The sequence below is a fragment of the Artemia franciscana genome, chromosome 19 (genome assembly GCF_032884065.1).
Source record: "Artemia franciscana chromosome 19, ASM3288406v1, whole genome shotgun sequence".
Taxonomy (NCBI): domain Eukaryota; kingdom Metazoa; phylum Arthropoda; class Branchiopoda; order Anostraca; family Artemiidae; genus Artemia; species Artemia franciscana.
In genome coordinates, this window is record NC_088881.1 from 36392903 (window position 1) to 36418874 (window position 25972).

The following is a 25972-nucleotide window of genomic DNA, read 5'->3' on the forward strand; positions in this document are numbered from 1 at the left end:
TAAATTGACTGCTAGATTTTTTCTTAAATTTTTAAGGTACATCTGTTATCGTGAATGTCCAAAAATCGTATATGTTGGCTTTTACCGGTGAATGTCCAAAAATGGTAAATTTCGGCTTTCACCGGGGAATGTCAACTAACACCAAATACGTCAGTGAAAGGTCAAATATATCATCACATTCTTGTGCATTCGGACCTTCACCGATGTATGTCGACAATCACAGATATAATCTAGTGAGGGTCAAAAAGAGAAGAAAAAATCCCAATCCTTATCTCTAACTGAGAGATAAGACAGGAAACAAAAATCAAATCCTTATCTTGATCTGGATTCAGTCAACTTTGCCGATCTTATGCAAAGTCTGTGTCAGGTTTGATGCAAAGTCTGATGATGACAGCAACGTTTTGTTAAAACGTTTTATCAACGTTTTTCTAAAAAAAAAAATTTCCAATACCCTGACTTATCTGGAACGGATACTGCAATGAATTAGGCATCATAAAGAAAAGTTATTTGTAACATTATAACTAGGAGAAACGAATATACAATATTATGTTACAAACGAGGAATTGTTCAGTATACTTTAAGAAGCTCAAATCAGAATAGGCCATGGAGGAACAAGACGTATGCTTAACGAGTTGCAAAATAGATGCAAAAATATGACATATGAGGTTGTAATGTTGTAATTAAATTTATGCAAACAATGACAAATGAAACGAAGTGCACCTAAGACCAGCATTGTGAAACCAATGATCATTTCTAGTTTAAACTCAAGACGCCAAATTGATCTGATAGATTTGCAGTTAAACGGAAATGGCAAATTTATGTCCATAATGATATATCATTTAACTAAGTTTGTTCAACTACGACCTTTGAAAACAAAGAGGGCAAAAGCAGTAGCACGCCATGTTCTTTCAATATTTCCAATATTTGGTGCTCCAGCAATATTGCAATCAGATAAGGGTAGAGAATTCAGCAATCAAGACATATCCAGAATTTGCGCTACCTGAAATTTTTTATTGCTGTTATTTCTTTTTCTCAATAAAAATGTCCTGAGTGCTTTACATTCTTAATCATTCCTCCCAGAAAGATCGCGGAAAAGCGTATAGCGACTTAATTACGGAAAAGAAAATACAAAGCTCAGAAATGCTAAACATTCACAATTAGTCGATATTCAATATCCACTATGAAAGAACGTCAATAAGTCGACAATGAACGTCGATATGCACTGGTGGAAGTCAGGAATTTAACAAATATTTCAGAAATCAAACAGTTCGTGGAAAAGAACTGTAGTAAGGAGCGACAAAGGCTCAATAGTAACCAAAACTCTAAAAAATGGAATTTTGGTACCAATAACTACATCAAAAGAATCACATTTTAATGCTGATTTTAAATATATAAGTTTCATCAAGTTTAGTCTTACACATCAAAAGTTACGAGCCTGAGAAAATTTGCATCATTTTAGAAAATAGGGAGGAAACACCCCCTAAAAGTCATAGAATCTTAACGAAAATCACACCATCAGATTCAGCGTATCAAAGAACCCTACTGTAGAAGTTTCAAGCTACTATCTACAAAAATGCGGAATTTAATATTTTTTCCAGAAGGCAGATCATGGATCGCAGATTTGTTTTTTTGTTGTTTTTTTTTTTCCAGGGGTGATCGCATCGACCCAGTTGTCCTAAAATGTTGCGAGAGGGCTCATTCTAATGGAAATGAAAAGTTCTAGTGCCCTTTTTAAGTGACCAAAAAAATTGAGGGCAACTAGGCCCCCTTCCACGCTGATTATTTTCCCCAAGTTAACGGATCAAAATTCTGAGATAGCCATTTTATTGAGCGTAGTCGAAAAACCTTATAACTATGTTTTTGGGGAAGAGTTAATCCCCCAGAGTCCCCGTGGGAGGGGTTACAAGTTCAAAACTTTGACCAGTGCTTACATATAGTAATGGTTATTGGGAAGTGTACAGGCGTTTTCAGGAGGATTTTTGGTTGGAGGCAGGGGTTGAGAAGAGGGAGATATGCTGGGGGAACATTCCATCGAGGAATTTGTCATGGGGGAAGACAATTTCCATGAAGGGAGCGCAGGATTTACTAGCATTACTTAAAAAAAAACAATGAAAAAATAAATATGAAAACGTTTTTTTCAGCTAGAAGTAACCAGCAGCATTAAAAATTAAAACGAACATAAATTATTACCCATATGAGGGGCTCACCTCCTCCTAATACCTCACTCTTTACGCTAAATATCTTTAGTAATTTCAACTATTTATTCTGCGGCTTTTGTGATTCAGGGGTCATTCTTAATGAATTGGGACAAAATTTAAGCTTTAGTGTAAAGAGCGAGGTACTGACGAGGGGGCGAACCCCCTCGTATATGTAATAAAAACATGAGAATACAAAAGTTCTTTACGTAAACTAATTTATAAGTTAAGTATATCTTTTACTTATAAAAATATTCGTAAAAAATCAAAGGTTCTAGCTGCCTTTTTAATTAACCGAAAATTGGAGGGCAACAAGGCTTCTTCCCCCGCCCTTTTTTTTCTTAAAATCATTCGATCAAAATTATGAGAAAGCCATTTAGCCAAAAAAATTAAATATACAAATTTCGTTTTAATTATTCCTCAGCGGAGAGCTAAAATCAAAACATGCATTGATTCAAAAACGTTCAGAAATAAAAAAACAAGTTTTTTTCAATGAAAGTAAGGAGCGACATTAAAACGAACAGAAATTACTCCGTATATGAAAGAGGCTTTCCATCTCAACGCCCCGCTCTTTACGCTAAAGTTTTTTAATGTTTTAAAATGTAGAGTTGAGAGAAAGAGTCAAACTTTAGTGTAAAGAGCGGGGCGTTGAGAAGGAAGAGCCTCTTTCATATACGGAGTAATTTCTGTTCGTTTTAAGTTTTAATGTCGCTCCTTACTTTCATTTAAAAAACTTGTATTTTTTTTATTTAATACACCAAGCGACTATATTTTTGTTGACATTCACGAGTGAATCTCGACATTCACGGTTACATATATAGCGTAAGATACCTATTGACCAATCGAAAAAATCAGACTTTATTTTCACTAATACTTTAAATTCATATTTTGTATTCTTATAATATTTCCAATGGTAATGTTATATCATCCATAAGACAGTATTAGATATAAATAAAACAACAAATTTTTCAGAATTCAACATAAAAAAAAAAAAAATTCAAAATCATGCAGGGGTCTTCAGGATTGAAGACCCCTTGGGTCGGGTAAGTATTTGTTGTGTTTTTCGGGATTGTTTGAGGATAGGGTTTCAGGATAGGGATTACTGAGTGTAGTCTTCAGTGATTACTATCCTGAAGTCTAAGACATTAACGTGTTACGCAGCCTCTATGAGCCTTGGGGAAGAAATCTCGAGCCCAAAACAAAGCTAGGTATTGACGAAGGGATGCACCCCCTCGATGTCTCCACGGTCATATCTCCATAGTATGCTTTTAAATTTGTCTGTTGAAGACTCATACGTTCAGAATGGTTCTATAGTATTTATACTCTTTATCGTAGTTTTTTGTATCACTAGTCCCCCTCCTCTTGTCTTAAAATTTCTAATTTTGCCTACAGAAAAATTAAAGAACATTGACCCAAAAGTTACCCCAAATAAAAAATCTCAGGGAAAAATTACCTAACCAGTTAAATGGAACATTGAGTTGGAAGACCCTCCCCAGAGAAAAATGTAGCTCCTCCCCTATTTGGCCATCTTTCCTGAAGAAAAAATGCCCTCATCAAATTGGAAAACGAGTATTTTATTGCAATTTTATAACTTAGTGATAGAGTCTCATCCAAATAGTAGTCACCCTTAATTTGCGTTCCTTATTTTGCAAATCAAATAATAAAGTATGAGAGCATTTTCATAGCTTTGAATTGAGTAGCTTGAAGCTTTACCTTAATAACCGTTGTTAATTAATAATACAAATTAAAGGCATTTTCTCAAATAAGCCTAAACGTAATGCCACCAAAAAAACAAAAATTGAATTAGGGGAACAGGCCCCCAAAAATACGACAAGAGACAAATAGTGCTACTCTATTCTATACTAGTAGTACTGTCCTATTCTATACTCAAGATCTTAAAATTTGCCACATATTGGACAAAAATATGGATCGTTCTGGGCCCAAACCGTCTTTCGAGATCTTTACTCGAGCGACAAAATTCTCTGGTATTCAGCAGTACATATATTCAAAAAAATCTGCTTTGTCTTTTTGTTTTATTCATGGACTAAAAACCACCTGCGTTTGTGTTTTTTTTTTTTTTTTTTTTTGCATTTCTTGTGTTCCTTCATATATAACCAGTGTGAGCTTAGAACGCGTTCCCATATTTGAGATACAACCTATTGATAACCATTGTTAATAGCCTACAAGCTTCGAAAATAAACTGAAAAAAACAAACTTACCAACAGCGTCTACTTCAGCTTATAGAGGCCAAAGAGCTTTCAATCGATCTTCCAAGGCATTGACATGTTTGAGTGCTTCCTCAATATCCCCTTCACAATGGACAGGTCATCGCAATCATCTGCAAATTTTTTGTACAGCTTCCAAGCAGCTGATTCAAATTAGCCGAAAACTGCTTACTCATACATCTAGCAGCATTGAGTAGCTTATGACGATCCTCTAGTCGACCCATCAGATCTGTCCACTTCGAATTGATTCCGTTAACTCGATCATGAATTTTTCTAGCTTCAGAACTGTTTTGATTGGTAGATTCCATAAGTATATAAACTAGGTTATCAAGGTTTGGGATATTTCTCTCCTTTTCTTTAAATTCATCATAGAGAACTTGAACTTGTTGAAGCTGATTATGGACAGAAGGGGGTCTGAAGCAACCGGGCAAAGGACACCCATGGCAAAGGAAGCCAACTGTTGAAGTGATCGCACAGTTCTTGGAACTCTTTTGATTTTTCTAGGAGATCAGCGTGAATCTTCATCTTATCCATCAGATCCTTCCATCGACTACTAATGCCATCTATATTCTCTTTCAAGTCAGGCACAACAGAAGTTTCGGGCTTTCTTCAAACTAGTTCAGCAATTTGATTCTCTGGCGAGTTCAGCTGAGGTTGTTAAAGCATGTGTTTTCCTACAGATTCTAAAAAAAAAAAAAAATAACTCCTCATTTGTATTTATTTGCTTTATTTACTACATTATTTTACTATTATTTACATACTTAATAAAAAAAATAACCCAAATTTGCTTTATATCATGTACATTAAGATGGAGGGACAGACGTGGATCAACATCATTGTATATTAATTTAAAGAAAAAAATATTCTTAACAATGCAATTTCTTGTAATCAAGAGGGTGAAAAGAGAGGCAAGTAGACTAATATTGTTTATATTGTTATTGACAGTTGTTTATTTTTGAATACATTATTATTTTTAGTAAAAATAAGTTAGTAGAATAATATCTCTTATAGCCCAGGGACGAGTTTAGCCAAATCCTGGCATTCTTTTTCATCTGCAATATCCGATTGCAACATCCCCTAATCTTTTGATATATTTTATGCAACTTGAAGAAAGAAAGCTTCATTCGAATTTGAATGCAAATTACGAATTCTATAATAGCGTCACATAGGAAATATTTATCACTTAACGGTTTCTTTAAAAGTCCGCCTTTTAAATGTGTGCTTATATGAGTCGAGGTACAATCTTTACTGGGTTTCAGCTGCTGCTGTATAAAAAAAAGAATGTGGTTTAGCAAGAAAACACTTCAGGCAATTGTTGTGCAGTAATTTAAGTGGAAAAAGAAAGAAAAACCTAAGCAATAATTGTACAGTCATTCAAATGACTGTGTAGTTATTCAAACAACTGTGCAGTCATTCACATTAAAGATGAACGAACAATTCTAAGTAATCATTTTACAGCCATTCAAATTACTGTGCAGTCATTCGAATCAAAGAAGAAAGAAAAAAGAAAAAAACTTTGGCAAATTAGTGTGTAATCATTTACATCAAAGATGAACGAAAAATTCTAAGTAATCATTTTACAGTCATTCAAATGAATGTGCAGTAGTTCAAATAAAAGAAGAAAGAAAAAATAAAGACAATTACTCTGCAGTTATTCAAATTACAGTGCAATCAGTCGAATCAAAGAAAAAACAAACTTAGGACAAACACTGTGCAATCATTCAAATCAAAGAAGAACGAAAAAAGTTAAAGAAATTACTTTGCAGTCATCAAAACCAAAGAAAAAAGAAAAACTGAAGGCAATTATGCGCAGTCACTCAAATGATTGTGTAACAGGTTCAAATCAGAAAAAGAAAGAAAAAATTAAGGCAATTAGTGTGCGGTCATTCAAATCGAAGAAGAATCTTTAGGCAACAAGAGCTAAGAGTTCTTATGGCACTTGTGACGAGGTCGGAAGAGCCAAGAGCTCATATGGCATGAGCTCTAGCAAAATTCTAAGAATCAATGGATTAATTTAAAAGAAAAAGTAGATGCTTAATGCCGGTTGGGATTTAAAATAAGAGCTCTGAGACACGAGGTTCTTCTTAATATCAAAATTCATTAAGATCCGATCACCCACTCGTAAGCTAAAAATACCTCGTTTTTTCAAATTTTTACTCTCCCTTCAGCCCCCCAGATGGTCGAATCGGCGAAAACAACTTAATCAAGTCAATCTGTGCATGTACCTAACACGCCTACCAATTTCCACCGTCCTAGCACGTCCAGAAGCACCGAACTCGCCAGAGCACCGGACCCCTCCCTCTAACTCCCACAAAGAGATTGGATCAAGTCTGGTTATGTAAATCACGTGTCAACATTTACTTATCCTATCCACCAACTTTCATTCCGATCTCTCCGTTCTAAGCGTTTTCCAATATTTCCAGTTTCCCCCTGCAACTCCTTCAATGTCATCAGATCGGGTCGAGATTTACGAGATTTAAAATAAGAGCCTTAAGACATGAGTTCCTTCTAAATATCGAATTTCATTAAGTTCCGGTCACCTGTTCTTAAGTTTAAAATACCTCAATTTTTTTAATTTTCCGAATTAACATCCCCTCCGATTCCCCCAAAGAGAGCAGATTCATTCTGGTTATGTCAATCACATATCTAGGACTTGTGCTGATTCTTCCCACCAAGTTTCATCTTGATCTCTCCAATCTAAGCGTTTTCCAAGATTTCCGGTTCCCCCTCCCCCCAATGACACTGGATCCAGTCCAATGACTCTTTCCCCCTCCAACCCTCTATGTCCCCAGATACGATTCGAATTAAGAATTGAGAATTAAGAGTCTTCTATATATCAAGGTCCATTAAGATCCAATCAACCATTCGTAAAATACCTCCATTTTCACGTTTTCCGAGAATTCCGGCTAACCCCTCCAACACCCCCCCCAATATCACCGGATCTGAACGGGATTTAAAACAAGAGTTCTAAATCACAAGATCCCTGTAAATATCAAATTTCATTAAGATCTGATCACCCGTTCGTAAGTTACAAATATCTCATTTTTTCTAATTTTTACGAATTTCTGCCCCCCCCCCAACTCTAACAAAGAGGGTGCATCCGGTCGGGTTATGTCAGTCACGTATCTTGGACTTGTGATTATGCTTCTTACCAAGTTTCATCCTGATCTCTCCGCTACAAGCGTTTTCCAAGATGTTCGGTTCCCCTCCCTCCCCCCAATGACGCTGGATCCAGTCGGGAATTAAAACGAAATATCTGAGTTACGAGGTCCTTCTAAACATGAAATTTCATTAGGATCAAATCTCTCGTTCGTAAGTTAAAAATACCTCATTTTTTCTAGTTTTTCGGAATTAGCCCCCCCCCCCCCCCAGTTCCCCCAAAGAGAGTGGATCCGTTCCAGTTACGTCAATCACTTATCTAGGATTTGTGCTTTTTTTCACCAACTTTCATCCCGATCCCTCTACTCTGAGCGTTTTCCAAGAGTTTAGGTCCCCCCCCCCCCAAATCCCTAATTGTCAATGGATCCGGTGGGGATTTAAAATAAGAGCTCTGAGACACGACATTCTTCCAAAAATCGAATTTCATCAAGATCCGATCACTCCTTCGTAAGTTAAAAATACCTCATTTTTTCCAATTTCTTAGAATTACCCCTCCCCCCTCTCAACTCCCCCAAAAGAGCGGATCCGTTGCAGTTATGTCAATCTCGTATCTAGAACTTGTGCTTGGTTTTGAAACTCTTGGATATTTTTGGGGCATTGATTGGCGTGGTAGGGAGGGTGGCTGGTTCCACTCCTATCACTTTCGTCTATCAAAAAAGCCTTTCAATTTTGAATCGACTGAACACGTTTCAAAGTTTCTGCAACTACTCCTAATACACGAAACGCCCTGGTCTAAAAAAATAAATAAATAAATAAACAAGTAATACATTGTGCCCCCCATTGCTCTAGCCCTATTGCGCCATTTATGATGCTAATAGCATAAACCATATTGGTTTGCCAATTTCCAAGGCCCATTTTGAGCAGATAAACAAACACCCAGATAATACATTAAATATTAAAGTTCATAGAATTAAATTTTCGGTACAATCTCGATTTTACTAATTAATTCGTGAGCTCAGCTACAAAAAAATCTTGGCAGTCGCGCTTTTCAACGTTGGTTTCAATCGAATGCACCTCCCTCAACCCTCGATGGTCACGATATAGTTCTAGCCTATACAAAACTTTTCTGACTTTGTTAATTAAACTATCTTCTTGTCAACTATTGGCTCGCAGGTCCAACATTTAATCAGAGTTTTCTATTAAAAAAAAAAAAAAAAAAAAAAAAAAAAAAAAAAAAAAAAAAAAAAAAAAAAAAAAACTTAAACTTCACTCTGTGACCAAATGCAAATCGAGTCAATCAAATAAAGCTGGATGATAAAGCACCATGGATTTAGACATCGTTGTCAGGGTGGGCTATTCTCCATCTATTGGGCTATTAAATTTTCAACTTCGCGGGACAAGTCACTTAAAATCTTCGGGGCGGTTTTTGGGCTATAATATTCCTAATCTGGCTTCATTTGGGCTAGAAACTGGATTTGCTTGAAACCAAAAAGAAAATCCTGTTTATTTTATCTAGTTGATCATTTACCTTCTCTGGAGTCTTGGACCACAATAATATTATAATCCGTGTCTTGGACTGTGGTTATCCCCTTCTTATTTCTCATCCGGCATCTAAAAGCCAGACATTCATCCTTATTACCAATTCAGATTAAAAAAAAAAAATTAACAAAAACTTCGCATTCTGAATATTATCAAATCATAATGAAAGTAGTAGCCAAGGAGACAATGTGAATTTGTTTAGTTTGAATAACTCAAACAGTTCGTGGTAATGGACTGTAAATAAGGAGCGATCCGGCTCAATAGTTACCAAAACTTTAAAAAACGACATTTTGACAACAAATGATGTATAAAAATAATTGGCTTATTATGGTGATTTCAAAAATATAAATCTTATTAAGTTTAGTCTACCCATCAAAAGCTACCAGCCTGAGAAAATTTGCCTCATTTGCGAAACAAGGGGGAAAGACCCCCTAAAAGTCAAGAATTTTAATGAAAATCACATATTTTTTGCCAGAAGAAAGATCACGGATGTACGTTTATTTGTTGTTGTTTTTTTTTTTTTTTCAGCAGTCGGGAGAGGGATCATCCGAGCGAAAATTGATGTTCTAGTGCTCTTTTTAAGAGACCAAAAAGATTAGAGGGCAAATACGCCCCATCCCCCCTTTTTCTCACAGTCATCCGGTGAAAATTTTGAGATGGCCATGTCGTTCAGCATAGTTGAAAGACAGAATAGCTAAGGCTCTGGAGATAACACGATCCTCAACAACCCCTGGGGAAAGGGCTTTTAGCCAGTTTTGGTTAAAAAAGTTGAAAGATTTAATAACTACTTTTTTGAAGGTAACTTGACCCCTGAACACCGACGAGGCAATGGCTAAAAGCTTTGAACTTAGGTTATTGTTTATATAGTTTATTGGTTATTGGAAAGTATGCAGATATTTTTCGAGGGAATCGAGGGAATTATTTTCGGTGGGGAAGCAGTTATTTGATACGGAAAGTTTTCACATTGGTAGGGTAGTTTCTGGAGGTGAACTTTCCAAAGAAAACTTTACATGGGGGGATACTTTGCCAAAATTAAAATGCAAATTTTGTTTTAACTTTTCATGTACGTTGAGCCAAATTCGAACCTGCAATAGCTAAAAAACTTTCAGAAAATAGTTTTGTTTTAACAAGTTTTTTTTTAACTAAAGGTAAAGAGCAATATTAAAACTTAAAACGAACATAAATTCTTTCGTAGATGAAAGGGGCTGTCCCCTCCTCCGAGTAACCCTCCTTACGCTAAAGTTTTACTTAGTCCCAACTCTATGTTTTAAATTGTTTCCATCGAAAAACTAGCCAAATACATGGGAAGTACCAAGACGGTATTTTCCTAGAGAACTAACTCGAGAGGTGGAAACATACTAATAAAACAATTCTTACTTCATAATATACAGAATAAGCATAGTTAACACATCTTGCATACAGCCCATCTATACTTTACCCCCAGCCCCCCCCCCCCCTGACAATGTACAAATATATAACCCAAATTATATATTTTCCAGCTATTCTCGCAGGGCGTATCTCTTGTTTCAGCCCGATTTACCCATAGCCTATATGGACAAAGCCTATATAGACAGTGTCTATATAGCCTAAGCTGTGAGTGTACCTGGAAATTGAATCAATTGTGACGTAATAAAAACTGGCAAAATAAGTTATGGTGGCCAAATGCATTTAAATACATAATTTGGGCTATATTTACACATTAGAGGGGAGGGGCAAAGTACAGGGAGGATGTATGCAAGATGTGTTAACTATGATTATTATGCTTGTTATGAAGCCAGAATTGTTTTCTTAACATGTTCCCTTCTCTATAGTTAGTTCTCTAGGCCAGTGGTTCTCAAACTGTTGTAAGCGCACTCCTTGGGGGTGCGCAAAATCTTTTAAGGGGAACGTGGCCGGCTAACAAAAAGATAAACAACCCTTTACCTCTAGGACTGGCAATTTCATTGGGCCTATATTAAACCTATAGGCTAGTTTACTTGGAAGTGGTAACTGAGGTGTAGGCTACCTTAAAGGTTTTTTGAGTAGAAAGGGGTTCAGTGTCTAAACTAGTTTGAGAACCACTCCTCTATGGAATGACCCAAGCAATAATTTACGCTACATATATGCACACATTAGGAAAAAGAGCGGTAGAGCCAGTCCTAAGGTTGAAGGTGCTTGAAGAAAAATTTATTATAGCCTCCTCCCCTTCCTTCCAAACCAAAAATAAGAAAAGTAAAGCCAAATTAAAGTGAAAAATTAGATCAAAATGGTCAATTCTCCCGTCACGACACATTCTAAGCCACGTTGCTCGGAGCAACTGCCGTAGTTGCCCCATTCCCTCGGAACGGAACAAGTTAGGTTGAAGTACAGTGGAAGCACCTTCAAATGTGTTAACTAAAATTTTTCGGCACATTATGAAGCACGAATTTTCTTAATACGCTTCATTCTCAATAGTTCCATTTGTAGGTTAAAATATATTTCAAGATACCCCCAACCCCACCCCTAATATACAAATATATACTCTGAATTGGAACAAACCCTGGATTGGTATATATATGGTAGGGGTAAAGTTTATTTCCGATGTGGCGTAAATTAATGTTAAATTTGGATTCAGGATGCAATTCTGACAATAGAGGTAAGCTTGAACGTTACCCCTATCCCCCTTAATGTGCAAGTACATACCCTGAATTGGTATATATAGGGGTGGGATTAAAGTTCATTTCTGACACATATGAATGTTAAATTTTGATTCAGGATCCAATTTTTACTACAGAGATAAGTTCATTTCTAAGCAGCCAGAAGAGTCCGTTAATATAAACATACCCCCAATATCAGTCTGCCGAAAGTTTTTTACTGTTTTAAAAAGTAGAGTTAAGAGAAAGGGTCAAACTTTAGCATAAAGAGCGGGGCGTTGATGAGGAAGCAGCCCCTTTCACATACGAAGTAATTTCTGTTCGTTTTAAGTTTTAATGTCGCTCCTAACTTTCTGTTAAAAAAAAACTTGTTTTTTTTTATTTAATCTTAAGAAAGAAGCCCATTTCTGCCAAGCATAGCCTTAGCTAATTGAATGAGTATATAAATTTTGCATTCTTTTCGTATTACACTGTTAATCCAGATTTTTTTTTTCATTTTCGCAGGTTTTCTTAAGACCCCTGAGCATCTCAAAATATGTTATTTTTAACTAAAATATTTCAATCTTGAAATCTCTAAAACTAGAGATTAGTTTTTGCCAGTTATAACCGAAAGACGCCTTGCAAACAAACTTCTTTCAAAGCGGCCAGTTCACATCAAGTGCGATGAAAACGAAAAAAAAAACATATAAGCATTCATGCAAAATTACTTAGATGTATAAGCATGAAACTCATATAAACATGTAAATCCCTTACTTTAGAGATAATTCCTTGCTTAGGACATTCCTGACGAAATCAGGTTGTTAAAAAATAAAATACCAAGAAAAATCAGAACTTTAGTGAAGAATGATATTTTTTTTACAATATGGTAAGTTGGGAAATGTTTCGTTTTATGTCTAAAATTTACAAAATTTGGTTTGTTTTGCCATCTTATATTCCAAATTTCTAATATGTGTCACTTTTTTTCTTTTTATTCCTTTGTGTCTAGGCACATGGGAATGTCTCGTTTTGACTTGAAAAGTATCTAGTTAGAAACCCTGCGTTTGTCATCCAGGTACTTCTTGGTTTCTAGTGCTGTTGGTGGTCACCTATATTTTAGAGTAGGGCCTGTCTACCGGGTATGAAGAACGAAATTTGCTCCATCCCAGAACAGGGCAATTGTTTGTTTTTTTGTTTGTTTTTTTTTTAATTGACTTAAAAAGTAAAGAACATGTAAACTATAAAAAGGATAATATACAACATTGTACATTGTGAAGTATCTATAACGGTATTTTGCAGCTGTTTATAGTTAAACAAAAAAAAAACACCTAACGCAAGATGGCGACTGTAGTTTTTATTTAGCACTAGTGCAAATTACAAGTCTGATAAGTTTCCCATACTTTTAGGCCCTTTTTCTATAGGCAAGATAATATAAACTACAATATTTCGACCGAAGAGAATTCCTGAACGCAAGGGCGGCTAAAAGCACCCAGGCTCCGGGGGATGAGATCACCTCATTTAAACAACTTCAAGATCATACTATACGACTCATGAAAATTTATCATACATTAATCCTTTATCATTTGTACTTATCTATGGAGACAAAACAGAAACTAAAGCGGAATACCTCATTCATAAATTTGTACTTAAAAACAGCTAAACTTGTATTCGCCTCTTGTTAAAGGTGGAGTAGTGCTGGACAATCTTGTTTTTTCAGTCAATCAGAGTCAGAGGCATCGGTGAACTCGAGTGAATCTAGTCGTGAATGAACCATGTTAGTTCTTAGCAAATTATTAACAAACCTTAGCTTACTACGTATTCTTTTGGCAGTAGCAACTAGAATAAGTGTTGTCGCGGCCACTTCTCAAAGACGATTAGATTGCTTAAGCTGACATTTGCTGGTGATTTACTTCACCTACAAAGTCTCTGAAGCAAATATGGATGTGGTAAAACTGGAACAGAACTTCAAGGTTGACTTAAAGAGCAGTAGAATCTGAAGTTCTTTCTTGGATTTAGGAGCAATATTGTTACTAATTAGATATCTGCAACCAAAACCCTTTATTAAAAGATGGCTGAAGTAAGAAGCAAAATGGCTGAAAGTTGATAAGTCAAGCTCTGAGATTATCTTTCATCATTGTAATCAATCTTTTCAGCAGGATTCCGAAATGCAGTCAACAGAAATGATGCATTGAGATCTCAAGTTGACACTGAATTCGGCTGTCAAAACAAAATGGTCCAAGTCATCAATTATGATGTCTGATGAAGTCTGCCTCTGAATCGAGTTCCATCCATCCGGCAAACAATGCTACACTGTCGACTAAATCGTTGATGTCATTCTTCAATATTCTTTCGAAAAATTTCTTTACAGCTTCAAGCATCTTGATTGCCTTGTTGATGTTGGTCTGCTTTTCTTCAATTATTTGTGTTGCTATCCAGATCTTATACATGATATTCTTCATAAACATGAGGCAGGCAGTAAAATCTTAAGTTTAGAATCCTTTTCAGAAGGCTGCTAGCTTGTGCCTTCGTCTTCGCATTGGCGCTCTTTATCTGTTTAAATTCGTCAATGGCTGAAATGATTGCTTGAAACAACTTGACTACTGCTTGTATGGTTTCAGCCCTTGCAGTCCACCGAGACAGGAATTGCACTATGCTGCATAATAGTGTTTAATCTGTGTGCCTGGCAGGGAATGTGAGGCAAACATCAAAAAGAAGTTCAGATACTTTCTACTGGGCCCCTTTAAATTGATTAGACGTGGCACTTGCATAATCATGAGACTGGAAAGCTAGTTTATCCAGAGAGATTCCTCTCCTTGATAATGTTCCTGTTATATTTTCCGTCATACCGTGTTCAGATTTGTCATTAGCCTCGCAAAAGTCTTTTTCTAGGTGTTTGCTCTGAGTGGTGGCATCATCGAATGGGGTGGAGCTAAGGTGGGAAGTTGCCCCCCTCAAAAAAATTTGAAAAAACTATAATTTATTAAGTAGCTTTAAAACTGTTGCTCATTTTAAGTGCCAAATTTGCTCTTTATTTTGAGCAGAAATTTTTTTTTAGTTATTCTCTGCTCTTTTTTAACGTAAGGAAAGCGAAAAAAAATAGCAGTTCATTACACTTTATAATATGTTGCACATTATCATTTTTCCAAATAAACTGCTTGTGAAACCTTACCATCAAGTAAAACTAGGAGTCTAGTTAATAGCAAATTGAAAAAATCTTCTGTCCATCCTGTTTTGTCACATTTACTCAGGTCAATTTTTTCCCCTAGGATTTAAGGAGCTTTTACTTCCTCAAATATATCTGTTCAAGACGATCCTCTTGTTTTAAAAACGTCAAAAGCGGAAATGAATACATTCTATACATCTGCAGAAAGGACAGAAATTGGAATCATTGAAAAATAAGAAGGTAGATATACAGTGAATATAATTTCCTGAATGAAAAGGAAATCATTGGAAAAGAAAATAGATCTTAGGACTTTTATAATGATATTTGCTCTATAATTAAATAGGTCAAATTGGTTGTAGTTTGGTCATGGAATTTGGTAGAGGGGGATCTGCTCCAAGAATCATTTAATTGTTTTAATTTGTATTTCTAGTATTAAATTGAAACTCTCCTTGCATTTTGGATTCACAAACGAGCGCATGAACACTGCACCGTCCCCATGTACAATTAAATATAACAAAGTTTTTTTTTTAACTGAAAATAAGGAGCGACAATAAAACTTAAAACACAGATATTATTCTGTATATGAAAGGGGCTGTCCCCTCCTCAATGCATCACTCTTTACGCTAAATTTTGACTCTTTGTCACAACTCTTCTTTTAAAACAGTAAAATCTTTAGCGTTAAGAGAAAAAATCACCCTGGCAACGTCAGTATACTTCAAAATAACCAATACTATATGTAAACAATGGGCGAAGTTCATAACTTACAGCCCTTCCCTCAGGAACTGTGGGGGTTAATGCGTCCTCAAAGACATAGTTACTAGATTTTTCGACTATGCTGAACAAAATGGCTGTCTCAAAACTTTGATCCGGTGGCTTTGGGAAGAGAATGAGCGTGGGAGGGGGCCTAGTTTTAATTTTACTTCTTACTTTCAGTTGAAAAAACTTTTTTATTTATTTAATTTCTCATTGTTTTTCTAAAGAATGCTGGAAAAACCAGTGCCCCTTCATGAAAATTTTCTTCCCCTATGATAAATTCATCAATAGAAAAATCCTCTCATGTAACCCCTGACCGTCTCCCCCCCCCACAACTAGAAAAATACCCCCTGAAAATGTTCAGTATACTTCGTCAATAACCAATATTATACGTAAACAATGGGCAAAATTTATAACTTGCAGCCCTTCCCCCGGCGACTGTGGGGGATTAACTCGTCCTCAAATACGTATTTATTGAGTTTTCAACTATCCTAAACAAAATGGCAATCTCAAAATTTTGATCTGGTGACTTTGGGAAACCCATAAGTGTGGGAAGGGGCCTAGTTACCCTCCAATTTTTTTGGTCACTTAAAAAGGACACTATAACTTTTAATTTCCGCTAGAATGAGCCCTGTTGCGACATTCTAGGATCACTGAGTCGATACGATAGCCCTCCCCCAAAAAAAAAAAAAAATAAACACACATCCGTGATCTTTTTTCTGGCGAAAAATACAAAATTCTACATTTTTGCAGATAGGAGCTTGGAATTCCTACAGCAAGGTTCTCTGAACGCTGAATCTGATGCTGTGATTTTAATTAAGATTCAATGACATTTAGGGGCTGTTTCCCCCTTTTTTGAAAATAAGGGAGTCGCTCCTTACTACAGTTTGTTACCACGAACCGTTTGATACCATGCTGATTTCTCACTATTTTCACTTTTTTTAATATTTATTTTTAACAGACAAAAAAGAACTGACACAAATGTGCTAAGAATTATGACTGAAATTACTCATATTTCACACAACGTTATTGCTACTTGTGGGACATTTATCTCTGCATCACCATGCTATACGAAATGTCTTCTGATAATAGAATAAAGTGAATTTTAGCAAAATATGTGTATTTTACTCACAATTTAGAAATTGTGTGGCCAACCCAGTGTTGCTTTCTATTGCTATTAATTTTATCATGCAGAACTAGAAGACCACGCTTTGAGACCACCTTCCATACCCCGATTTACCCAAGGAAAACTTATGTGTAATATTTACCAAGCGTACAACTACCACAAATCAGCATTAATAAATAAATAAAACTAAAAACGAACAGAAATTACTATAATAACCGAGCCAAACTCAAAACGAGCAGAAAGTAACATAAGTAGGGCTCAAAACCCCTATGCCTTCTCAAAACAGGGACAGACAGACAGTCTGACAGAATTTGCGATCGCTATATGTCACTATAAGTGCCATAAAAACTAAGAAAAACGGTACAGTCATTCAGTTCCCTTTTTTCGGATGAAGCTTCTGTTTTGTTGTTTTAGCAATTTTTACACTAGTACAGGCAGGTACGCAAAAACTTTTCTTTTTTTTTGGGGGGGGGGGAGGGGGTAAGCGGTAATGACATAAACAAGATTTTTGGATTAGTTTAATGAAAATTACTAGACAATCGGAAAAAATCAGGATTCCGTAGAGGGGCAAAGAGCGCTCCCTTGCGTACATCCCTGTGCTATTGCTTCATGTAATTCTGTTTCCTTTTTCAGTTTAAGACAGACCGAGAAAAATAGAGTTAATTTCCTATTGTGATAAAATCTTGGATTTTTCCGCTCGCTATTATAGCCACTTTGAAATAAAAGCGAATAGTTTCTGGGCATGAAATCTAGGCAAACTGTAGAACAAAAACAAGACAGATAGTCCGATTGAGTGAGAGGTAATTCTGGCATTATGCCCCCCCCCCCTTATTAGAATTATAAATGTCTAAGATGTACGTAAGGGGAAATTTAGTTCCTGTTTCTAATGTTCAAAAAAAAATTTCGGTTTAAGACAGACCAAGAATAATGCAAATTTTCTTATTCACTATTATGGCCACTTCGGCCTAAAAAACTACTCTCGGGAAACGAAGCATTGGATAATCTAAAAAAGTACCTTTATATTTTGATAAGTTTGTCGGCTTCATCTTTGCTTTGTGGCAGGTGCATATCTTTGGGCATTTGCTTTTCTAGCCTATCTAGGGTGCTGATAGAGACTTCAAGGCTTCTAAATGTTTGTTCGCTTCATCCTTCATTAAGTCTAACTCTGTTAGGCGATCAGACAACTTCGTGTCGATAGCGGTGGAACGATTGACAGTGACGTTGAGTTGAGATTGAATTGGACTATCTGTAAAACAAGAAAACATATTGAGTTACACCATGAGAGGACAAAAAGCCAAATTTTAAAAGTTATATTTTTTAAGCGTCACAAATTTTAAGCGTTATAGTTTACAATATATTCTTTCCAAGAACCTTAAAATAAAAATTATTATTTTATAAGAGACTATTTCTCATATTATATATATATATATATATATATATATATATATATATATATATATATATATATATATATATATATATATATATATATATATATGTAAAGAGAAACCACAAATGCAAGAGCACAAACACATAAAAAGAAAAAAAAAGACAAGGAGAAAAAGATGACTGTTTTCCTAAATTAGTGATTAATATAGACCAGTACTTGAATGAGGCCTTAACCCTACTCATCCATACAATCAGATAGGTCAAACAGCATAGCCATACACAATCAACCATAAAGAATAATCCATGGACTGGCAGTCATGTCGTCAATAAGTATAAGTCGTCATTTACCAAACAATAGAAACAATAAAGATAGATTCGTACAGATAGAATAGATTCGTACTTTAAACATTATTAAATAAAAAAATAAGTTTTTTTAACTTAAAGTAAGGAGCGACATTAAAACTTAAAACGAACAGAAATTACTTCGTATATGAAAGGGGCTTCTTTCTCACCAACACCCCACTCTTTACGCTAAAGTTTTTAACTGTTTTAAAAAGAAGAGTTGAGAGAAAGAGTCAAACTTTAGCGTAAAGAGCGGGGCGTTGGTGAGAAAGAAGCCTCTTTCATATACGAAGTAATTTCTGTTCGTTTAAGTTTTAATGTCGCTCCTTACTTTCAGTTAAAAAAAAACTTGTTTTTTTTTTTATTTAATTTCTGAACGTTTTTGAATCAATGCATGTTTTGATTTTGGCTCTCCGCAGAGGAATAATGTCTCTCAATTCTTCTTTTTAAAACAGTAAAAAACTTTAGAGCGGGGGAGGAAGCCTAGTTGCCCTCCGATTTTTCGGTTAATTAAAAAGGCAACTAGAACTTTTAGTTTTTTACGAATCTTTTTATTAGTAAAAGATTTACGTAGCTTATAAATTAGCTTACGTAAAGAACTTTTGTATTCTCATTTTTTTATTACATATATGAGGGGGTTCGCCCCCTCGTCAGTACCTCGCTCTTTACACTAAAGCTTAAATTTTGTCCCAATTCATTAAAAATGACCCCTGAATCACAAAAGCCGTAGAATAAATAGTTGAAATTACTAAAAATACTTTAGCGTAAAGAGCGAGGTATTAGGAGGAGGTGAGCCCCTTATATGGGTAATAATTTCTGTTTGTTTCAAGTTTTAATGCTGTTCCTTACTTCCAGCTGAAAAAACTTATTTATTTTTTCATTGTTTTTTTAAATAATGCTAGTAAATCCTGCGCTCCCTTCATGGAAATTTTCTTCCCTCATGACAATTATCGATGGATAGTTCCCCCAGCATATCCCCCTCTTCTCAACCCCTCCCCCAACCAAAAAAATCCTCCTGAAAACGCCTGTACACTTCCCAATAACCATTACTATATGTAAGCACTGGTCAAGGTTTGTAACTTGTTGCCCCTCCCACAGGGACTGTGGGGGAGTAAGTCGTCCCCAAAGACATAGTTATAAGGTTTTAAGACTACGCTGAATAAAATGGCTATCTCAGAATTTTGATCCGTTGACTTTGGTAAAATAATTAGCGTGGGAGGGGCCTAGGTGCCTTCCAATTTTTTTGGTCAATACGATAACCCCTGGGGAAAAAAAAACAAGCAAAAAAAAAATAAAATAAACACGCTTCCCTGATCTGCCTTCTGGCAAAAAATACAAAATTCCACATTTTTGTAGATACGAGCTTGAAACTTCTACAGTAGGGTTCTATGATACGCTGAATCTGATGGTGTGATTTTCGTTAAGATTCTATGACTTCTAGGGAGCGTTTCCCCCTATTTTCAAAAATAACGCAAATTTTCTCGGGCTCGTAACTTTTGATGAGTAGGATTAAACTTGATGAAACTTATATATTTAAAATCAGCATAAAATGCGATTCTTTTGATGTAGCTATTGGTATCAAAATTCCATTTTTTAGAGTTTTGGTTACTATTGAGCCGGGTAGCTCCTTACTATAGTTCGTTACCATGAACTGTTTGATATTACCTGTCCAGGTGTTCGCTATAGAAGCTAAACTAATCTTATATATTGCTAATTAGAAATCAATAAGTATTTAAGATAGGAAACAATATACTTTCTAAAACTTTCTTAGTTCAGAATACATCTAAACACAGCTTAGAAATTGAAAAATTCAAATGTTACATTATTATAAGGATGTTTAATAGCTTTTACAGGAAGAAATTAGTTCTGACAAGTGAAACAATAAAATCAATAAAAGTAGGATTTACTTTATTCCATGTTAACCAGACAGAAAAAGGGGATTTACTTATTAATTGGCCCCTAAGACTTGCCCCCCCTCTAGATTTTGAAAAATACCCTTTTTAAGCAATTTCATTGATTTCTTTTTGGTACGATAATTCAAAGAAAACAATAAAAAAAAGCCACTTCCATCTATATTTAGAAAAATAAAGTTTGCCCTCTTCTAATTTCCATGAATTGACGCCACTGCTTCTTACTTTACCCATTGAAAAACAGAGAAAAGAAGGACACAGGAAGTAAAGTAACAAGTTTTGTATATTAACAAGTTCACTTTTTTTTCAATTTAAAAGTCTTCCGACTTAGAAACTTTACATTATTATGCTAGCTTTTTACAGAGGACCGATCAGGTTTTTAATTTTGGCCAATCAGTTGTTTTTTTTCTGTTTTTTTTTTTTGTTTTTGTTTTTTTTTTTTGGGGGGGGGGGTATTTTTCTGCAGAAATAACAATAAGATTATCGGCTCTTGAAAATACGTCATATAAGAAATTAATGACATTAAACAATGAAATTAAAACTTACTATTAACCATGAGATTATTTCAATGTATTCTCTCTTTTTCTCTTTGTGTTCACTCTTAAGCACCATTTTAATTGTTCCCACTATTAATGAGCAATTTATACTTAAAATCTGTTATAAGGTATGTCAAAAGCCACAGATACCGTGTCAATCACACTGAAATAGAATAGCCGCCCTTTTGGCACAAGAATATTTCATAAATAGACATTTGCGCGCAATTTCAGTCTAAACTTTTCGTTTCTATCATCGTCGTAAAAAAAAGAAGAAAAATAAGCCGAGCATATATATGAGCATAAACTGCATCCCTTCAAAACTCTTTTACCCCATTTGAATTTAATATAAACCTCTCAGAGGTCAACTCGAGCAAGTCCAGGAAGTAAACAACAGCTACAATAAATATAATTACTCAGTATTTAATTAAATATAACAGTTAATTAATTTGAATGTAATATTAGATTATAAAAAATATAATTAGTAATGATTGATTAATTAAACGATCAGTAACATAACTAATCAGCAGGTTAGCTAGATTTAATTCAATATTTAAAAGACTTGTTTATCGTTGTACTTTTACTCACAAATTATTGACTTGAAATTACGCCCACAAATTGTTGGTGTAAATTGATGTTCTCAAATATGTAGAATATTTTTAAATACATTTCAGAGTTGAAGTCTAAAAAAAACTATGTTCAGCGTTTAACAACAAAATTTGTTATAGTTTTTGGGTATTAAAACTTAATTTGAGAGACCATCCCTATGAATTTGAAATGATACAAACCAATTAATTGCATAATTATTTGCAAATTAATTGGATCTCTTAGATTGACTCTTTATATACACAGATCAAATTATTAATATTCTTCAAACTGATAGCGATTATATAAAAGGGAAGAAATGAGCTGAGGATCAGAATGGCAAGAAAATCTGTCTCGTCCAAATTGAGTTTTGATTAAAATTGAAGCACCACAGACATTCAAAAGAAAACACATTTTTTGGCAGATCGAACCGGCCTTAGGTATATCTGAACCTCAAAACAGCAGTTTTTAAAATTTGTCTTATGGTTGTTTCAAAATTATTATAGTTATAGAGCAGAGCCACATTGCTGTCGGCGTTGGCACATTAATCAAAAGCACAAGTTAATTTCTTAAGTACGAAAACGCTTTTCACCCTTCATTCAAAGGAAAGATACATTATTTTAAGCTATTAGGTGCTCTACGTTTTTAGCTCATTTTTCACAAAATGATTATTTTAATTTGGCAACCGCTACTAGAAAAACTGAATATGAAAATTTTTAATAAAAATTCAATTACCGATTTTTTTCCTATTTTCTCATATATATACATGTTTCATATATACGTATATATTTAAATTTCAATCAAACATTCAGATTTGATTTTTACTGTTCAGGGTACTTCAAATATGTTAGCGATTAGATTAGTAGAAAAAATTGACTTCTCTCATCCTGAATATACATCCTACCTTTCCTGCATAGTAGTCAAGGAGGCACACTCGTGCCTCTTTAAAGAGGCGAACCACGACAATGTTAAGCGATCCAGTGGTCGCAGAGGGATGGGGAGGGATGCATTTCGTAGCCCGAGCTCCAACTAAGAAACCTGCCAAATTTCATCCCCCTCCGACTTTCCCTTCATGGGGAAAATCTGGCCGAAAGTTTCGACCCCCCAACCCCAGCCCCCCTTTAACGTTGTCCGATGAAATTCCAGGCTGAAATTCACAAGTTAAGGTTCCCTAGGGCCCAGGAGCTTATCTGCGAAATTTCAGCTCGATCCGATAACTCCTTCCTTGTTTTCCAGAAACCACGCATAGCCACATAATGTTCATGTTCTCCTTTTGTTTTTTCTTTCTGCCACACCTAAAGGTCACAGCCGACATCGGATCTGGGTGTACGAAGACTCATTCGACGCGGAATTCTCCGAGTAATTTTGCTTGAAAGTTTCGTCGGAAAATCTTAACCCCCCGATTTTCTAGCTTAGAAAACCCCATTTCCCCATAAGATCCCATGTTAAGTTTTTTGTTGTTAAAAGTTACGAATTTCAACATCAAGTACATCAAAATGATCAGCTCGACATGGTGAGACTGAATGAAAGCTTCAAAAAATGCTGTCTTAATCCGTAAAATTTTTATTTGAGAAAAATGACAGAAACCCTTTTTTTCTGCCACGCCTACAGGTCACAGCCGACATCGGATCTGGGTGTACGAAGACTCATTCGACGCGGAATTCTCCGAGTAATTTTCCTGGAACGTTTCGTCGGAAAATCTTAACCCCCCGATTTTCTAGCTTAGAAAAACCCATTTCCCCATTGAAGGTAAAATTTTCTCTTGTAATAACATCACTTCTTTGAAAAATTCTTACACTAACAGCAGCTTGGCGCAGCGGAAGCGTGCTGGGCCCATAACCCAGAGGTCGGTGGATCGAAACCGCTAGCTGCTAACTTTTTAAAATTTGTAAAATTAGGTAAATTTGTAAAATTAGGTAATTTTGTCAGTTTGAATTTATTGATACAGAAAGGGAGAAAATAAACATGGAAACATGTGATCAGAATTACATACTGGAATGTTCACAAGAATTTATACTGAAGCGGGGGTAAGGCTTGATGGAAGCAAGTTAAAAGAACCATTTAAATTGATTTCCTAATTGAAGCCGTTGGTGAAATTTTCTATTGTAATAACTTGTTTGATAACAAGCATAACAACAGCTTGGCGCAGCGGAAGCGCGCTGGGCCCATAAACCGGAGGCGGGTGGGTATGAACCACTAGCTGCTAAATTTTTAATTAAGCTGCTAAACTATTAAAATTATCAAAATCGGATAATTTTTTCAGTTTGAATTTATTGATACAGAAAGCGAGAAAATAAACATGGAAAATTATTATTAAATTACATCCACCATGGATTGTAGAAAAACGTACAGAAATAATATGAAAAAAACTTCGTTTTCTTAAAGAGTTAAAGAGGCTGCGTCCCAAAGTCGAACCTTAAAACGTACAGGAATTAGGAGAGGCAGTTGCTTTTAAACCCCCCGCTTTTAAACACTCTTTTGTACAGGTTTTTTGTTGTGGGGGCTGCCACCCCCCTAACCCCCCGCTCTTGGCTTCGGAAAGGCCCTCTTTTAATTAACAAAAAATTGAAATGAATGAATAATGAAAAAACTTCGAAAAATGTTAAACACAAGAGGACAGGAGAACCATTGCGCCGAAACTAGTAATTAGTAACAATGAAGTTGACCACTCCATTTACATTTTAACATAATTATTGAAATTGTTTCCCAGACACAGAGCACACAAGCTAAGAGCTGGGGGTTTGTTGGTGTACAACAAAAAACCTGTACAAAAGAGTCTTTAAAAGCGGGGTGTTTGGGGGGCGGCAGCCCCCCAACTGCCTCTCCTAATTCCTGTACGTTTTAATGTTCGACTTTGGGACGCAGCCTCTTTAACTCTTTAAGAAAACGAAGTTTTTTTCATATTATGAAAGTAAAAAGCTACATAAACGAAACCTTGAAACAAACAAAATTGCTTTACGGAAAGCAGTTAAGGATACATCTGATCTGGACCTTTGGGAATTAAGAATGTTTACCTGTTTACCTCCTCCCTTACAAAACGATGAAAATTAAAATTGGTTATTTAAACCAAATTTGAATAAATCAGTCTTTTCATTCTCGAGGTATTGTGATAAAATAAAAACTTTTTAAAATGCTCTTGCAGAAGAGCAGCAACGAATGACCTGACGAGTATAGGCTGGGTGTAAAAGGTTGGAGCTGTTCCTCTGCTGTGATATTGTTTGAAGTCTCCGCTCAGTCATAAACTCCTTCCTCCGTTCCTATCCCCAAACCAAAATCCTGCTTGAGTTGCCTCATAGTAGTGCCAGGATGGACCATTCACGAGTTTGCCTACCCAGAACCGTGACTGCAAACAGCGCTGCAGTGTGACCCCGAGGAGTGGTGCCGCTCGAGGAAATTATAGTCTAGTTAACGACACAGCGTTTGCACTGGATTCTGATTGATGGGTGATTCTTCTGAGTTTGTTTCTCTTTTATAGTTAAGTTATCTATTATGAGTTGCTTCCCCTTACTATAATATTTGTAGGAATGAATATATAACGAGTCTGAGATAATACGCTTGAGACTGTGCAGGATTTCGACTCTTGTTGATATGAGAGCATTGCAAAGTATTGAAAACCATGTGATGACCAAGATGGGCCCAGGATTGCACAGGAAGCCTTTCATACTGTCTTTTGGTTCTTGTTTTCTTGTTTTTTGGTTCTAAGCCAGCTTATGCAGTTGGGGGGCGGCAGCCCCCCAACTGCCTCTCCTAATTCCTGTACGTTTTAAGGTTCGACTTTGGGACGCAGCCTCTTTAACTCTTTAAGAAAACGAAGTTTTTTTAATATTATCGTATAGTAAAGATCTAATGTTCGCTTAGCATTACATCCGCCATTATAAAACGACTGACCTAGTCTAAGAATCCTCAAGTCTTGTGACTGACGACGCACTAAAGGAAATAATATAAAACAAATTAAGAAGAAGTTATCATGATTGCCCATTGTCAAGTCAGTCAGAAAACAGTAAGAATCGCGATTTTAAAGTTAGAAATCAGAAAGCTGAAAAACAGCGAAGTAAAAAAAAATAAAAAATTAAAAAACGTTTCAGCGAAAAGTAAATTAAAGGGTCGAAGTCAGTTAAACTGTTCAAGATAGGACATCAGATAATAAACTAACTTTATAAATAAATTGAAGATCTTCTTAGTGACTATTCTTGAGTCGATCTTCCAGAAAAGGGGAAGTAATTCAATAATGTTGGAACAACTTAACAATTCTTTGTATGCCATTTTTATGCCCAACATCAGGTGGGGCCTCTCTTATCTAATTAATCTTGCAGAAACATCTGGTACGAAATGTAAGTTTTCTCCGTTTCGCTATCCTTTCTCTTTTTTTTCCTTTTTTTTTCACGACCTCGAGCTGTGTGAAGTATACTGCGGCAGAAAATAGCAAATTTACCTTAATCTCGAGAAGATTGTTTCAGTGTATCATTAATCTAATTCTTTCCCCCTAGACTCTGAGCGATTGCGTCAACCCCAGAGGCCTTGCAAT

The 25972-nt window shown here is 35.6% G+C and overlaps 1 protein-coding gene across 4 annotated transcripts in view; it reads right to left on the reverse strand.

The window, feature by feature from the left end:
* LOC136039622 (microtubule-actin cross-linking factor 1-like) overlaps positions 1–25972 on the reverse strand; it is a 74445-nt gene that overhangs the window by 21283 nt on the left and 27190 nt on the right. For 2 of the 4 annotated variants that reach the window (XM_065723517.1, XM_065723518.1), the window contains 2 exons: positions 17704–17934; positions 4415–5103 (listed from right to left, as the gene is read on the reverse strand). The gene's annotated coding sequence lies outside the window, so the exon portion shown is untranslated. The remainder of the gene's footprint in view (positions 1–4414; positions 5104–17703; positions 17935–25972) is intronic. The other 2 variants (XM_065723519.1, XM_065723520.1) reach the window with 2 other exon arrangements.